A 17791-nucleotide genomic window follows, 5' to 3' on the forward strand; every position below is an offset into this window, starting at 1 on the left:
AATTCAGCAGTTATGTCATGATATCATTTGGAAGTAAGGTAATGACATAATCATTCTCCATTTTACAATCCTAACTTTTCATCCTCCATTTTCACATAACACGTATTTTCACGCAACGATCTGTGGTACGGAACCTAGCCCTGCGGATGAGTGAGGAATGGGGAATCAGTGACGGAAAGCAATCAAGCTGCTGCCCATAGCAGGTTTTTACAGGAAGAGAGATGAGAGGACGTGAAGGTTAAACTCAAGGTGAAGGTCTAAGGATTAGCAGAAGTTGTTGAATTCCTGGAGGGCCCACCAAAGACTGGATGTGTAAACGAGAGTTCCTGCACACGCCATCTGGGAAGCTTGAGCTGTTTGCGTTGTTTGGGATGCTGTTGGTAGTGAGAGAAATGTAAGGTGTTAGAAAGGGGATGTACGGTGTAAGAAAGGGGCATGGATTTTAGAGAATGTATTTGATGTGGGCTTGTCTAATTTACATCTTACGAGGCTACAATAGGTGAGGTCCAGAAGGCCTTCAGAAACCCCAGAGATGGTGGACTGGCTGGAAGCACGAAGAGCTGAAGTCAAAAGATGAAAGGATATCACTCAAATGGGAAACTCTGAAGCCAGGAGAGACTGGATTTGGAACATCTAGTGAGGCTGTTTGGGAAGATATCGAGAGCGATAGTTAGGGAGCCAAGAGAATGTTCTGCTGAAACCAAAGGAAGTCTCCAAAGCAAGGCTCCTTAACCAGGAGATGTCAAATTATGTGGCTATCTGAAAAGTACCCTGGCTTTGGCCACGAGTCACCACAGGCTTCAGAAGGATTCTCGGAGCTGAAGAAAGAAGGCGAAGGCATAGAGCTGCTGCTTCATGCACAAAAGAAGGTAGCGCTTCTGACTCAGACGCATCAGCGTCTCAGGTCTGGGCTGAGAGGTGGTAGAAAAGCATCTTTTCTTGCATATATCTTTCAAACAAATTTACAAATGACCCCAAAAGGTCACCATTTGAAATTCCCATTATTATGTCTTGCTACCTTCAGCCATCAAAGTTTTTCCTTTCCAAAAGTCTCTCTTAAAAAAAAATGTAATTACTCCTGAAAACAGCAAGACCTTAAACCCTCCCTCTGAAATGTTGGTGGAAACTGAGGAAATGGTTGCCTAATGAAGCCGGAGAGTGCCTCTCCCCCACCCCACCATCTTCTTGGGCAAGTCGGATAACAGAGAGAAGAGAACTAGAAAATGGGGCCTAGGAGGCCCTCAGAGAAAGTCTCCTATGGGATGATTTGGGGAGGGTGTGGCCAGGTTCTCTTTTTGTGGACCCGCTGACAACAACAACAATTTTTTTTTCCTAGCTTAGCATAAAGGCTAGTGGAGAAAATGTAAGACTAGAATAGAAGTGCGTTTCTTAAAGCTCGCATTAACTGGTGAGAAGTCAGGAGTTGGGGTTGCCGTGGATATCCGTCATGTCGGTAAGGTGTGACGCTCCGCAGCCCCTTTGCTGCCACCAAGCCTGCTTGCCCGGCACAGCGCAGCACACGTTGCCATGCACCGACTAATGCTCAGTGCCACCGAGCCACATAGTCGAAGCCCGGCACTCCGCGTCAGACCTACATCTCATCGGATTTCGACAAGAAATGTTGAGAAAATTTGCGTCAGCGCTCAAACTAAACATCGGAATCCGACCCGACGCATGAAATTGTTGTCAACAAAAGCAGTCTGTGTTTCGGTCACTCGGCGTTAGTTGGCCTTGTTAGTTTAAACCTTTTGCGCCAAGCGTTTTGCTATAATTTTCTTAGTTTCTGTGGCTTATTGTACTGTTTTTAGAGGAAAAAAAAAACCATGGGTCCTAAGAAAGACTCTTGTGAAAAGAATCATGATGAGGAATTGGTTAATCGTGTTATCGGTATTGTTGATGGTAATTTAGTAAACCCTTTTAGAAAACAGTTAAGGAAATGCCAAAACTAGACTACATTAGACAGTTTTTTTGTTTTGTTTTTTTTTAAGAAAAAGTCAGCCAGGTCCTAGTGAAAAAAAGGCAAAGAAGGGGAAAAAATAAAAACCTCCCGCGAAGCAGCTCCCAGTCCATTTGAGGGAAGGGGATTCTCCTCTCAAACAACACCTCTCTGCATCCCTTCTCTCCACCTCCGTGTCCTCAGATCCAGATCCTCGTCCATCTCAAGGTATGGGCCATACTGTAGTTGTTAAAAACTTTTTAATACGGGGTTTTTTATTGAAATTATATTATTTAATTCTGAACTAAGTTACTTTGAAATGTCTGTATAATGTTTTGTATAAAATGGCAAGGTTAGGGTAAAAACTTGGTAGTCGAGAATGGATTAATCGGTTTTCAGTTATTTCATATGGGAAAAATTGATTTAGAATTCAAATGCATCACATCTCAACATTCCTTCTAAAAGGGATTAACATCAAGGTCCAGGGCTCTACTGCAGTGAGAAACCTATTAACAGCTGTTTTCCTAGTCAATAAATTAATCAAGCATTTACAGAGCACCTGCTAAATACCTGGTATTGCACAAGATCGTGATTCAAATTTCAAAAGGAATGATTGGAGATGGAATCATTTTAATTGAGCAGTTATTTGTGGGATGTAAGCAAAACACATTGTAGTAAACATAAACAAGGTGGTTTCCAGTCCTTCCATACTATTGATCTCCCTAGAAACAAAGACCACAGTGGAGCTAGACTCTTGGGGAGTCAGTGCCCACAAGATTGTCCCGACCAGGGAAAGTTCACATGAATGTCAACAAGGCAAAGAGAGACATTCAGAATAATTCTGTCATCTCAGTTGGTTAATGTGTGTTTCTGTCACTTCATTTCATTTAGCTTCACCACGATTTCTTGGTTTCTGAAGCAAATGGGACTATGTTTATGTTTGGGGCTACAGTGAAATGGTAGTTACTCACTATGAGAATGTTCAACCATTAACCAATTATAATATAAAATAAAACAATATTCTCTTTATGCCACACTTTTTTTTTAATTTTTGAAAATACTAAATGAATAAGGCCAGGGATTTTTTTTTCTGTCTACCAAATGTATTTGATGGATGAATGGATAAACTTTTATTCATTCTTCCGCATTATGAATAAATTAGGAAATCTGGTTAATATAAATCTACCAATGATTTGGAGCCATGGTGACAGTCATGGCTAAGTGTTAGACTGCTAACCACAACGCAGGCAGTTCAAAACCACGAGCCTCTCTGTGAAAGAAAGATGGGGCTATCTTACCCCAGACAACTTTTACAGGCTCTGAAAGCCAGGAGGTCACAGTGAGCCAGAATTTCAGCTCAATGGTAGTGGTTTTAGGGGGTTTGACTGGTGATTTAGGGCCCTGGCAGCACAGTGCTGAAAGCAGTAAGCTGCTAACCCAAAGGTCCATGGTTTGAACCCACAGCTGCTCCAGGGGAACACCCTATGGCAGCCTGCTTCTGCAACGATGGCAGCCTTCAGACATCTCTGGAGCCACTCTGCTCTCTGTCTTCTAGAGTTGCCAGGGGTCAGAATCAACTTGACAGCAATGGATAATTACCAGTATTTAAAAAATGAATTATTGATTCAAATCTCCAAATCCCTGTCCAATTCTAAAATTTAACTATAGTATTGCCCCCCCCCAATAAGTTGGGGCAGAGACTAAGCACATGGAGTGTGGAGATTGTGCACACAACGTTCAGGCAGTGCCTTGGGTACCGGCTGGGCTGCAGAAAGAATTTGAATTGCTGCCACGCCCATTTTGGTAATAGTGTGCAAAATGTAAGGCTTTGATTACTCTTTGACCCAGAAATCCAACTTCTCGCAAGTTATTCTAATGAAATATTCATAGAGATAAACAAAACTGCATTTACATGGATAGTCGTGACCACGGTGTCTCTTTAAAAAGTTTGAAACTGTGAATATCCATTAATAGGATGTAATTCAATCAATTACCGTATTTCCACATGAGGAAATATTATGTAGTCATTAAAAATTAATGCAGAAGAATATTTAATCACCCAAACAGTGTTCACACTAAAATTTGAGGCTAAATCATAGTTGGAGAGTTTAAACAGCATACACACAGGTGATTTAATCACTGATCTTGTAAAATAAATAAATATAGATGTATAGATATGCCCAGGGGAAATTCACATGAATGTCAGCAAGGAAGAGAAAGAAATTCAGAAAAATTGTGCCTTCTGGGTTGGTTGGTTTGTGTTTCTGTCGCTTCATTTCATTTAGCTTCACCATGATATCTTGATTTCTGAAGCAAATGATATGTTTATGTTTCGGCAAACATAAACCTGTAGACTGTACTATACTAACCAAAAGGTCAGCAGTTTGAAACCACTAGCCACTCTGTGGGAGAAAGATGAGGCATTCTATTCCTGTAAAATTCGACAGTTCTGCTCTGTCCTGTTAGGGTCACTATGAATTGGAATCAACAAGATGACAGTGGGTGAAAACAAAAGCAGAAGTCCTGGCCTATAAAGGTTACTTGCTGAATGTAAACAACCTACAAACTGGTCTTTATATACTTTGGGCTTATGATCATCTTTCAAGACACAGCTGTACAGTTTCGAAATACATCATGCCCCCTATCCTGTCATGTCCACTCTCCTATGAATACATACACATTTCCCTTCCATTCTTGGCATGAAGAGCCCCCTTCATGTCGTCCGTGCTGCTCGTGCCCCGAAAATGAATTCTCGTGACTGTAGGGTAGGCATTGACTGCGAACCACTAGGGGGATGGTTGAAATTGACCCCACGGGAGAAGTACTAAGCAATGTGTTCCCGTAAAGATGTACAGAAGCTGTATGCATGCGTCACAATCAGCCTGATGGCGGGGAGGTGTGGTTTTGTTCCTGGACTCTTTCTCTCATCTCTTGCCATCGGCCCCAGATCTCTCTCCACCCCAATGTCGGCATTCCTAACAACCACACCCAGAGAGCCAATTCTGGCTCTGGGCGTTCTGTTTTGATCCTCCCTGATTCTGTCCTATGAAAGAGGCTCATCAAAGAAGAACAATCATTCTTAAAGAGGGATTTTGATTTCCTATCACACAGAAATGGGCAAAAGGCTTTTCCATCAACTCTGAAACAAGGGCTTGGCTGGAGAACAAACACAAATGCACGAAGGCACTGGCCTCTTTCGGAAGGGCTTCTCTGCTTCCGTAGCCAGCTTCCCACAGGAAGAGGAGAAAGCGGGGTGACCACCGTCAGGGGTCTTTCTTGAAACCACGGTAGGAGAAGGACACTGATCCATTAGCAACACGCGCATCCTCTCCTTAGCCCATATGCCACTCAACTTGGATTGTGTGTCTTGGGGGAGATTATATGATATTTCAGTGCATCTGTTTTTTATACACTGCAAAATGAAGGTTGAACTCAGTTCCATTTCTCTTCAGTGCAAAGTGAAGGGTGGGTCTATTGCCAGATTTTGTGGTGGATAATTCTGCGGAGAGCTGGGCGCCTCAGTGTGCCCTTTCACGTGTTCCACCTGTGTGCAAAACTGGAAGTGAGGCTGCATAGCTTTTCCCCGGTCCTATAAATAAATACCTTGACATGGCTTTGGCCAAGGAAAAAAAAGATCGCCTCTGAGAAGAAAAGGGCATCTGATCTTTTCAGACGAGGCAAAACATTCAGGCAAATACAGCCTGATTGGAACACCAATGTGTCGTCCAAATGTTCCCTGTCATGCCTTTCAGTGGCTGTGAGAACCTATGAACTTGTGTGTGTGTGTGTGCGTGCGCGCGCATTCGTGTATAACTCTCTTACAAAGGAAGCCCCACAAGAGCAAACAGCCTTCCTCGTTTGTCCGAGGTCTAAATCGATCATGGCTACAAGGAGAATCATTCAACAGCAGGATGGGAAATGAGGCACCTCGGGAGGCTGATAGCTTAATAGACCCTAATCCCCACAATACCCCACATTAAAATTCCTTTGAAAAAGGCACTCACGAAAGGGAAATAATATATTCTGCAGGGAGAAACTAAGGTAGACAGTGAACACTTTCCCCCCCTTAATTTTTCTTACTAGTCTTTCTGATTTTACAACATGATAGTTCTGACCATTTTAGTAAAATGCAGGTTTCTCATTTCAGCCTAACTGCTGTTAATCTGTTCCAAATGTGAACGTTGCGAGTCCGGGCTGGTGACCATCGCTGTAGGGAGTTGATAATGCGAAGGAGCTGCTGCCATCTGGTTCGGTTCAGGGCGCAGCTCACTGCCTAGCCTTGCAGAATGTGTGTTGGAAGCCCCCTGCGTCTCGTGAATGCCACAGGAAAGAATGCGAGCGAACAGCGCTCCCCGATAGTCACGTGCCCTTATTTATTGCTCTACAGGTTCGCTCAATGTGGAATATCACATTACTAATTTTGGCAAATTCCAGGGTACATAAACAGACCCAAACCTCTTAACATAAATTATGCCAGACCTGCCTAATGACCATTTTAAAACTTCACGGTGCTGGCCTTTCCAGCATGATGACAGAAAACCAGCTTAGGAATAAAGAAACAAAACCTGAAATTGGTTTCTTTTTGTGTGCCTCCCTTACCGACGTGGCTGTTGCAGATCTATGACAATATATTCTACACCGCCGCATTATGAATAAATTGGAAAATCTGATTAGTCTAGAGCTACCAGCAATTTTCAAAATGGATTCTTGCCTCAAAGGAAAGCCGCTCACAAGGCCTTTCCAACCCCAAAATTCTGAAATGTTGTAAGCGCTGCCGCCATTTGGCCTACGATCTAGCTTTCCACCGTGGAACCCTTTCTAATCCTATTACAGGATGGCGGGCTGTGCTCGCCCCTAGAGAGTGGGAGAGTCAGACAGCAACCCTTCAGGGATAAGAACTGGCTGCTCTATTGCAGGGGTCTTTCCAGGGCTTGGAATTATGCCTGAGCCATTGAAGGTGTCTACCGTATGAATAGAGGCCCAAAACAGACACCGGTGAGGAGTAACCAGCTTTAGACAACAACTTCCGACTTGTTCTTCCAGTACCTGTAAGCTATGCTCAGAGAACCACCGAGCTCCATAACATGGCAGTGGCATGCAGCATCCTGTTCAGGGAAAACGTTGGTACAGACAGGGGACCTGTTTCCTAGAGCTTGGTTGGCTTGCATAGGGATGCCTGACCCCAATACAAAAGGAAGGTAGGAGCATCCTAGGGGTTACATAACTCCCTGCTAGCTGTTTGTGTCTTCCTTAAATAGACAGGTGAATCGGAATCACTCAGGACACCCCCTTAATAGTGCCCCAAGACAACATTTATTTAGACATGCTTCTCTCGGTTAACAAAAGCTGGGGGAGCTCGCTCTAAAATGTTGCCCTGGGTCTCCAATTTTCTAACTATATGAATTAGCATTTCATTTCATCTCGACAACCCTGCAGACTTTCTAAAACGACACTCTCACTATGTCTCAATAGCTGAAGTCCAGTTCCTGTAGGTTAACGTAAATGAAATCATCCATTGGCAAGGCTGGAGTAAAATCCAGCTCTGTTTCCATTTGCAGAGAAAATGGAATGTATCATGGGAATGTATCAAATAAGATAAAAATGCATCTGTCTTATTTCTAAAGACCACCCGCCCGAGTGGATGCTCAGACTTTCCAAGAAAGTCATTCTCCTAGAAGCAGGCAGTTTGTTGAACCCTTATTTTCCCTCTGCGTCTCTAACCTACCTGCCTGCTAGAAGCATAACTCTCATCCCCCGGCCAAAAGCTAATGTCCGTGCAGGACTGACTCTGGTCTTGCTTTGCTGTTAGCCATGTGGCCTCCATCGTAAGAGGAAGGTTGTAGTTGAAAGAACAAACTTATTCCCCGTTCCTTCTTGTTCTTCCTTTCTTTGCCTCCCTTCAATCTCGAAATGCCTTGCTTTTCGGGTTCTGCCCATCAGACCTCCGAAGCCGACTGTGTATTTGCTTTCTGGCCCATCAGGCACGCCTCTGCAGGGAGGAACAGTTTTGCTATGGCACATTACCATTTGCACCAATAACTCCCCACGGTATCAAGAAAATTCCTTTGTACCGCGATAAAGGCGCCTTCCAACAGCCGAGAAAGGAAACCCAGGCCCACACGTGCACCTTTCAAGAGACGTAACGTGCTTTGATTTTCCTTTCTCTCTGACAGCACGGCAATTTGGGAAGCTAACCAGAATTGGGTCTGCTTAGTACTTGTGTGGGAGACAGGCTGAGAATACCCAGCACTCTAGGCCCTCTCTCCTCCCACCCCCACTATCCGTGGCCCACCTGCCCTGCGTCCTGCGGTGGTGGGGGAAAGCACAGGGGGATCCGCGATAGGGTGACTGGAGACCTTTCTCTGAGTTACAAATGCTCACTGGGCAGATGTTTATATTTTCAGATGGTTTTATTGGGCTCTCATGAGCATAGCAAACAATCAATTGGTTGATCATCTACTGAAGAGTTCTGCAATCATCAGCACGCTCGACTTGGAACCTCTTTTTCCATCTTGTTTTTTTTTAATAAGCTCTGCTTTCTCTTAGATTGAGATCTTACTTTGTTTCATATGGCCCTTGTTGGTGGGTCCTTATTTTATTTATTGGCCCTTGTTTTGTATGTTTTTCTGTACAGGGAATTCGGGATGGGTGGAGTTATGATGACAGAGATTGTGTTTTGTTTTTAATTACTGGTAAATCATTTTATTGGGGCCTTGTAAACTCTTATCACAATCCAAAGATCCATCCATTGCGTCAAGCACTTTTATACATTTGTTTCCTTCATCATTCTCAAAACATTTGCTTTCTACTTGAGCCCCTGGTATTCGCGCCTCATTTTGTCCCTTCCCACTCCTCCCTCCCCCATGAACCCTTGATAATCCTTGATAATTTATAAATTATTATTTTGTCATACCTTACACTGTCTGACGTCTCCCTTCACCCACTTCTCCGCTGTCCGTCCCCTACGGAGGAGGTTATGTGTAGATCCTTGTAATCTGTTCCCCCTTCCTCCCTCATCTTCCCTCCACCCTCCCGGTATTGCCACTCTCACCACTGGTTCTGACGGGTTCATCTGTCCTGGAATCCCTGTGTTTCCATTTCCTATCTGTACCAGTGTATGAACCAGTCAGGGTGGGTTTAGCTCATTAGGAATTTTTTCTCTCTCTCTCTCTCTTTTATTAATCAATTTATTGGGAGCTCTTACAGAGTGTCATAACATTTCAAAATTTAAATGAATCGGGCTTAATTGTACAATTGCTACTATAATGTTTCAAAACATTTTTTCGTCTTGAACTCTTTGATATCAGCTCCCCATTATCCTCCCCACCCCACTCCCACCCGTGCCCCCATGAACCCTTATTGTTATTGTTATGCATTACTATTATGTAGTATACAGTGGTGCCCCTCCATTAAAAACAACAGAATTTTGCTGGGCAGATCAGAGCTTTCATAGTACATAGATTTCCCACCAGGCAAGCATCCAGCAACTCACTCTGATTTAGTGCACCCAATGGCATTGCCTGGGACAGTTCTCTCTGGTCATAGTGAATTTTAATTAAAGTAGTTTTGTTTGAACCTCGTTTTTTGTGATGGCCGGTTTCAGAGAATGGTGTGCAACTGTGACATTTTGTTTCCGGATTTGGGGGGAAAGGGCACAAAAACTGTTGTGATTTTGAACACAGCTTACAAGGACAGCACTATGGGAAAAACTCGAGTGTACGAGTGGTTTTCTCCTTTCAAAACAGGTGAAATGTCCATGGATGACACATCTTGTTCTGGACATCTGTCAATTTCCCGAACGGATGAAAATGTCAGCTCGTAGTGCATTTGGAGTTCGTTCCCCAGGTCAGACTGTCAATCAAGCATTCTCTTTAGAGGCTGTGAGATTGTGTAACAGTGTGGGACAAAAAAAGGCCCGATTTGTGGCTGAAGGGGAACTGGCTTTTGCCACCATGACAGTGCACCTGCTCATGCAGCCATCTCAGCGCACTAGTTTATGGACGAAAAAAACAACGACACCAAAACAGCATACCTTTCTGCCCCACATAGCTTACTCACCTTATTTCTTTCCATGTGACTTCCTTTTGTTTCTGTGAATGAAGAAGGGCATGAAAGGATAGCGATTTGACGACACAGAAGAAGTGAACTAAAAAACTAGGAAGGAGCTGTCAGCCATCCAAATAGACGAGTTTGGAAAATGTTTCCAACTATGGAATGGTGGATTTGACAAATGTATTACGTGCAATGGAGAGTACTTTGAAGGTGATAAGGTTGTTTTGTAAAAATTTTAATACATAGCTTTGAAAAAAATACAGTGTGGGAGGGGTAGCCCCCGCCCCGTGTTTGTGTGTGTGTGTGTGTGTGTGTGTGTGTGTGTGTGTGTGTGTGTACATACTACTACTTTCTACTCTTAGAGTAACAAGACCAAAGCAAGTATCAGGAAAAGTTAAGAATCTTACTTATCTTTAATGGCTAACATTAATACACAAGGGAAAAGAGTGTTTTCTACTTGTAAAGAAAAGATCCAGCTTCTTTTTTGTAGGAATACCACAAATAATAAGGCATTTGGTTGCTGTCTTAGTCCAGGTTGACTAGAGAAACAAATCCACAGACACTCATATGTGTGTAAGAGAGAACTTTATATCAAAGAGTAGTTGTATATTAAGAAAACATCCCAGCCCGGTCCAAAACAAGTCCATACGTCTGATATTAGCCAATATGAGCAATACTAGTCTATAAATTCCTCTTCAGACTCATGCAACACATGCAAGGACGTTAATGCAGGAAGATCACAGGCCAGTGGGTGAAAAGTCTTGTGGAGCCAGTGGTGGTGGAAGCATCTCAATGCTGATGTGGGTCTTCACATGGCTCCTCCAGCTCCAGGGCTCTGGTTAGGATCAGCATGGCTCCATGTGTCTTGTCAGCAGGAAGACAAAGCAGAGAGTGAGTGTATCTGCCTCCAGGGGGGAAGACAGGAGTTACCAGAATCCTCAGGATAAGGCCATGCCCACACAGAGGCACCATTGGCAATGACCAGATTGACAGACTAGACTCCACCCCTTCGCTCAAATGGACAGGAGATTATGTAACTGCCACAGACCACTCCTTGTCAACCTGACACATTTACTGAACTTTTTAGCCGTATGCAATTTTTAAACAAAATAATAGAATCATATCTGTACCTAACAGGATAAAACTAAAGTACCCACAATTCAATATGTGTCTATCTCACTTGAACATAATATTCTATAAGTGAACAAAACAGCAATATTCTATGCCTAACAATTTCAGTTAAGAGAACACCTACACGATAATCCTATAATCCTAAAAGCATAGTCCCTCAGCTATGAAAGTTTGTAAGCCAGCCACTTTATGCCTTTATGCACCAAATTTTGGGTATGCAATTTCTATACTGCCCACTTATATCAACCTAGTGCTCTGATGATAAAACTATAATGTATACATTCAATATGTGCCAAAGTCTCATTTATTCATAACATTCTTTAGGTGAACAGCACAACAATATTCTATGTCTAACAATTGCAGTTAAGTGAACACCTATACCCTAAGCCTATAATCCCATTAATACGTTCCCCCACCTACGAAAGTTTGTAAGCCAGCCACCTTCATGCCTCCACCCGCCCAACTTTGGATATCGGATTTCTATCAAGTTGACAGGAGACTAAGTAACTGCCACAGTTGCTATCCCCCCTACACATAACAAGCCAAAAGAACCACAGGAAACTAGGACGCATGGGTTGGTTCTTCTTGGATGGCATAGGGCAACTCAAGACCTCACATCATGGAGGTAAGTATTGCTGTGATTCAGCAAGTATGCAAAACAAACAAACAAGCAAACCAACAGCAAGCACACAAACAAAAAGCTGTGCAACGTTGAGAAATGAGTGCAGGCAGTGGCTGGTCTGCAAACTTTCAACGACCTCAACGATCTGGACATCCTCTGCTTGCCCCTGAGTGCTGGGCTTTGAGCGGTTCCTGTCACGACAGACACACTGAAGCAGGGACAGACCTGAAATGTCTGAATGTCACCATGCGGGTATTTTGTCATGATAGCCCCAACAGGAAAACACCTGGGAGAAGCACCTGGGAATAGGAGTCTTGGAAAGGCAAAGTGATCCTGATATGGGAGACTGGATTGTCTGCAAAGCCACGCCTATTCCAAATGGGACCTTCAGTACCAGCTTTAGCAGGGCACCTCTGTCTTTTGAGGGTCCTCAGACCCGGTCACAGTTGGGCTGAGAAGATCAACATGAAGTCTTGCTTTGAAGCAATTGAACCAATCCCTAGTCGCAGCGACGTCTTCGTCAAAATCACCTTCACTTCCTACATGTGCAGCTGTTAAATTATCAAAAAGGCTTGGAGTCTTTTCTTACATTAATCTAAAACTGTATACCAATTCTAACCGATCTACGCATCCTTAAAGGACACAGTTAGAAATGGCTTGCGTTCTTGGGACTGCCTTCCCCGGGAATACTGGCACAATTGGAAAAAGTAATCCTCTAGGAAGGTTTAGCTTGGATGTAAATGTCGCCTGGATCTGAAAGGAGAAATCACCCAGTGTTTTCTGAACGCTGGAAAGACACTTGGCTTGGCCATTAGCACCAGCCTTCCCACTCCCTCGCCGTAAGCCGAGGAAGTTGATTTTGGAAAAGTCGTTCCTGCTCCTTTAATTTTGTACTGACGCCTGGAGTCAATCAACTTTCGGATTAGTTGCTGCTGAGTCGATTTGGATTTATGGCAACCACATACGTGTCCAAATACAACTGGGCTCCGTAGTGTTGTCCAGGGATGATTTTTCAGAAGTTCATAGCTGCTCTTTCTTCGGAGGTGCCTCCGAGGGGACTCGACTTTCCAATCTGCTGGTATGGTCGTCGTTGTTGTTGTTGGGGGCAGCCAATCGATGGCAGAATGCAGCGCCCCCCCCCCCCACACTTGTTGGTGTATTTGAGCCCATTGTTGCCGTCCTCGCGTCAATCACTCACTGAGGGTCTCCCTTTCCCTTTCCTGATGCCCTTGCCCAAGGATTGCAGCCAACTGACGACGTGTCCAAAGTACGTGAGGTGATGTCTTGCCGTCCATCCTTCAGAGGGGCATTGTGGTTGTGCTTTTTCAAACAGATTGGCTGCTTCTCTGGCGGTCTATGGTGTTTTCACAAGCCAGCTTGCTGGATCTGGCAGTAGACTTTCTATAAATTTGACTAAAATGAAGAGACACCCAGATTTTTTTCCTTTAGAAAGTGGATCCAGAACTGTGAATGGGCAAAGATCACTGGAAAATGGCAAAAGGGTAGGTTGCATCTGAGCTGCTCAAATTTCACAGGGGGAAGGAGAATCCAATGTAGCATCATCCCAAGATGCAATACCTAAGGGGCAGAGGTCAGACACCTCCCTCTTCCCACCGTCTTTACGATTCTGACTCCAGCACTCTCGACGTCTCTGTGGGGTCCCACAGTGAGTTGTCATGGCCATGCAGAATTCACAGTCCTGAGATTGTGGAATTAATTAGGGAAGTTAGTAAGTTACAATTCAGGATCAGAAATGCTCAGGATACAGTTCTTTGGTCAGTAAAGCCTCTTCTCAAGGAATGCACATCCCCCACTGATCCTCAGCCTCCCAACCACATGGCACTTTGGCCTCTGCCCTGATAAGCAATTTTGCAAAGCTCTTTAAGCATGGCAGATAAACACCCCAAAGACCCAGCACTCTGCTCCAGCCTCTGCTCAAAGCCACTCTGCTCTAGCTCTGTGAGTCATCAAACTTAGCTCCCCGAACAAATGCAACCCCTCTCTGAAATAAGCTGCCAGGCACGACACACTCTGCATTCTCACTCTGTGATTTGGACGTCCGCTGCTGTTTGTGCTCTTGGTGCTGATGCTGTGACTGCTGCCGCTGCTCCTCTGCCACTTCTCTGGTGTCACTTTGCTGGTGCCTCCTGAATTGAAGAAGTTCAGTGCACAAGAATCTCAGGGTCCAAAAGACATTTCACTTCTAGCTCTTCTTTCTTAATAGTGAGACCTCCCTTCTTCACCACCCCCCCCTACCCCCACATATACCCCATCCCAACCCCTACAGCCCTGCTTCTGAAATGGCTCATTTTAAATCTGGAAGAATGGTCCAATAATTCCCACACTAGAATTCCAAAAGCCCTGTTCTGTTTGCATGATCCTACCATCACAACTGGATGAATGAACATCATGAAGTCAAGGATTTCATTTTACTTGTTTCCATAATTAATGCTCATGGAACCAGCAGCAAAGAGATAAAATGACATATTGTGAAGGGTAGGGATGGTGTAGACTAGCCCCACCTGGCTAGGGATAGAGTTACACCTGTCAGTCAAGTGGCAGTTTGATGTCACCTCCTTGGGGCTGTGGCCTTCGGTATAAGAGCAAGATCGAACAGGAATGATTCCTTCCTCTGCCTTCCTCCGTGCTGGGCCGTCACGGGCCTCCGTCTGCCTTCACTGGGGCTCTGTGCGGCCCACGTGAGCCACCCTGCCCCGAGAGCTGTCAGTGCCCAGTCATGCTTCCACTGCCCTGGGATCCATATGACTCTGTAGTCACTGGCTTGTGGCCTCCCCGGTTACTGCTTCCCATCTCTGCATCAATGTTCTGCAGCTTCCTGAGTCTTCGTGAGGGTCTGGCTAAAATTGGACCCATGGACTTGAGTTAGACTAGGCAGGGGCACCTTCTTGATGTAAAGGTGCTTCTTCACTTAAACTTATTTCTGGTACAAAGATTAGTGTCACTGGTTTGTTTCTATAGAAAGTCCATCCAAACACGTATTAAACTAGCACATATAAACAATTGACATTGTTTTATTCTGTTGTACACAGAGTCCTGTGAGTCAGAAATGGCTCCACTGTACCAAACAGTGACCACTACTATCACAAGGATGCCGTGTACCTTACTGCACAATTAGCAAACTATCTAGTGCTTTTCCTGGGCCATGAAGACCTCATTGTTTCAAAGACAATGACCACAGGAGTCACGGTCGTTCATTGCACTGTGGCCAGTCATCCTCCATACTGTACCCAACAACGTGCAACGGTTCCCTACTGCTGAGCAGATTAAATCCAAAATTGATGGTGTGAAAGCCCTGTATAATTTGACGACTGCCCCCAAATAAATGTTATTTATTATACACCAATATGACAAAATAATGTAAGTTTATCTCCCACATTATATATAAAATATAGTATAAATTCATATCTCTCTATTATACCAGTTCAAGTTTAGGTTAGCAGGGCAGCCTTGTTATTTGAAAGAGAATTTCTATCTCTGGATCGAAGACAACTGCTCCTATTCTTGTCAAGTCAGAACCATTGGCCAAACAAGGAAAGAGGAAGTGGTGGCTGTTCTGCTTCCCATTTGAAGAATATGACCCAGAAGAGAGACAGATCTCTGAGACGCCAGTGGTCAACATTTCATCACGTGGACACACCATGTTATGATGAAGGTTTGGAAATGCAGTCTCTAGCTGGGCAGCTTTGTGACCATCTACAAGGCCTGGCATTCTGTTGCTATAGAAACGAGGAAGAGGTGGGGGATATAACTCAGTTCTGCCCTACTTCTCTCAGGCATCATGTTACCATGGATGTGAAGCTTCTCACCAGCCAGGATAGTAAAATTGCATGCATAATCACTGCAACTGGTAATTTAAACATAAAGATTCATAATACAGCGCCAAAAGGAATCTTCTCAGTCAGGAGTCGTGCTGCCTTTGTTTGAGAGAAAAAGGTAGTCCCTTGATGTTTATTTCTTCGGAATTTTAAAAAATAGAATGTTCTATGCTTAAATTGCAAAAATAAAGCCTTAACGGAGACATTAAAAGTGTCAGTCACATATATTTCTTAAGTCTTTAGTCGCTATTTGGCAGTAAGAACGTCAGTTTGGCCACAGGTGTGATGTGGACAAGGAGGCATGGCCAGCTGCTGCTTCACTCGCTCACTCACTACACGGCTTTCAGCTGTGACTGAGTCCGCCTCAAAAAGATGCGCTCTCGGTGTTTCGCTTCTGCTACTTAATGAATAATAACATTACTTTCAGATGCTTTATTTGAAACTCTTTATCTTGGCCTAGATAATAAGCACAGTATTCTTTTTTTTTAAACGTTTTATTAGGGGCTCATACAACTCTTATCACAGTCCGTACATATATATACATCAATTGTATAAAGCACATCTGTACATTCTTTGCCCTAATCATTTTCTTTTCTTTCTTTTTTTTCCCTTTTCTTTTTTTTACATTTTATTAGGGCCTCATACAACTCTTATCACAATCCATACATATACATACATCAATTGTATAAAGCACATCTATACATTCCCCGCCCCAATCATTCTCAAAGCATTTGCTCTCCACTTAAGCCCTTTGCATCAGGTCCTCTTTTTTTCCCCTCCCTCCCCGATACCCCCTCCCTCATGTGCCCTTTGTAATTTATACATCATTATTTTGTCATATCTTGCTCTATCCGGAGTCTCCCTTCCCCCCCCTTCTCTGCCGTCCCTCTCCCAGGGAGGAGGTCACATGTGGATCCCTGTAATCAGTTCCTCCTTTCCAACCCACTAACCCTACACTCTCCCAGCATCACCCCTCACACCCTTGGTCCTGAAGGTATCATCCACCCTGGATTCCCTGTGCCTCCAGCCCTCATATGTACCAGTGTACAACCTCTGCCCTATCCAGCCCTGCAAGGTAGAATTCGGATCATGGTAGTTGGGGGGAGGAAGCATCCAGGATCTGGGGGAAAGCTGTGCTCTTCGTCGGTACTACCTTGCACCCTGACTGACCCATCTCCTCTCCTAAACCCCTCTATGAGGGGATCTCCAGTGGCCGACACTTGGGCCTTGGGTCTCCACTCTGCACTTCCCCCTTCATTCAATGTGTATACACACACACACACACACACACACACACATATTCTTTTTTTTTTTTTTTGCATGATGCCTTATACCTGGTCCCTTTGGCACCTCGTGATCTCACTGGCTGGTGTGCTTCTTCCATGTGGGCTTTTTTGCTTCTGAGCTAGATGGCCGCTTGTTTATCTTCAAGCCTTTAAGACCCCAGACACTATCTCTTTTGATAGCCGGGCACCATCAGCTTTCTTTGCCACATTTGCTTATGCACCCATTTGTCTTCAGCGATCCTATCATGGAGGTGTGCAGCCAATGATATGATGATTTTTTGTTCTTTGATGCCTGATAACTGATCCCTTTGGGATCACTCGCTCACTCAGGCTGGTGTGTTCTTCCATGTGGGCTTTGTTGCTTCTGAGCTAGATGGCCGCTTGTTTATCTTCAAGCCTTTAAGACCCCAGTCACTATCTCTTTTGATAGCCGGGCACCATCAGCTTTCTTCACCACATTTACTTGTTCACCCTTTGGCTTCAGCAGTTGTGTCGGGAGAGTGAGCATCATAGAGTACCAATTTAATAAATGAAATTATTCATGCATTGAGGGAGTGCTTGAGTAGAGGCCCAGGGTCCTTCCACCACCTTAATATTAAACCTATAAATGTAGACAATTAGATCTATTTCCCCATCCTCATATATATGTTTGCATGTACACGTCTTTGTCTAGACCTCCATAAATGCCCCTTGACTCCCAGCTCCTTCCTCCCTCTCCCTTGACTTTCCTCCTGCCCCACCACCATGCTCCGCCCCCACCTGGGCTACAGCTATACCTCTTCTCTATGCAACCTTACCCTTGATCGTTCCCCATCAGGCCTGTCACTCCCCCCTCACTACCATTTTGGGTCCCATGTTGTTCCCTTGTCCCTGTGTTTATTAACACCACTTCCTTACCCTCCTCCCCATCGCCCACCGTGATCTGTCT

Source organism: Tenrec ecaudatus, chromosome 5 (genome assembly GCF_050624435.1).
Source record: "Tenrec ecaudatus isolate mTenEca1 chromosome 5, mTenEca1.hap1, whole genome shotgun sequence".
NCBI classification, from domain to species: domain Eukaryota; kingdom Metazoa; phylum Chordata; class Mammalia; order Afrosoricida; family Tenrecidae; genus Tenrec; species Tenrec ecaudatus.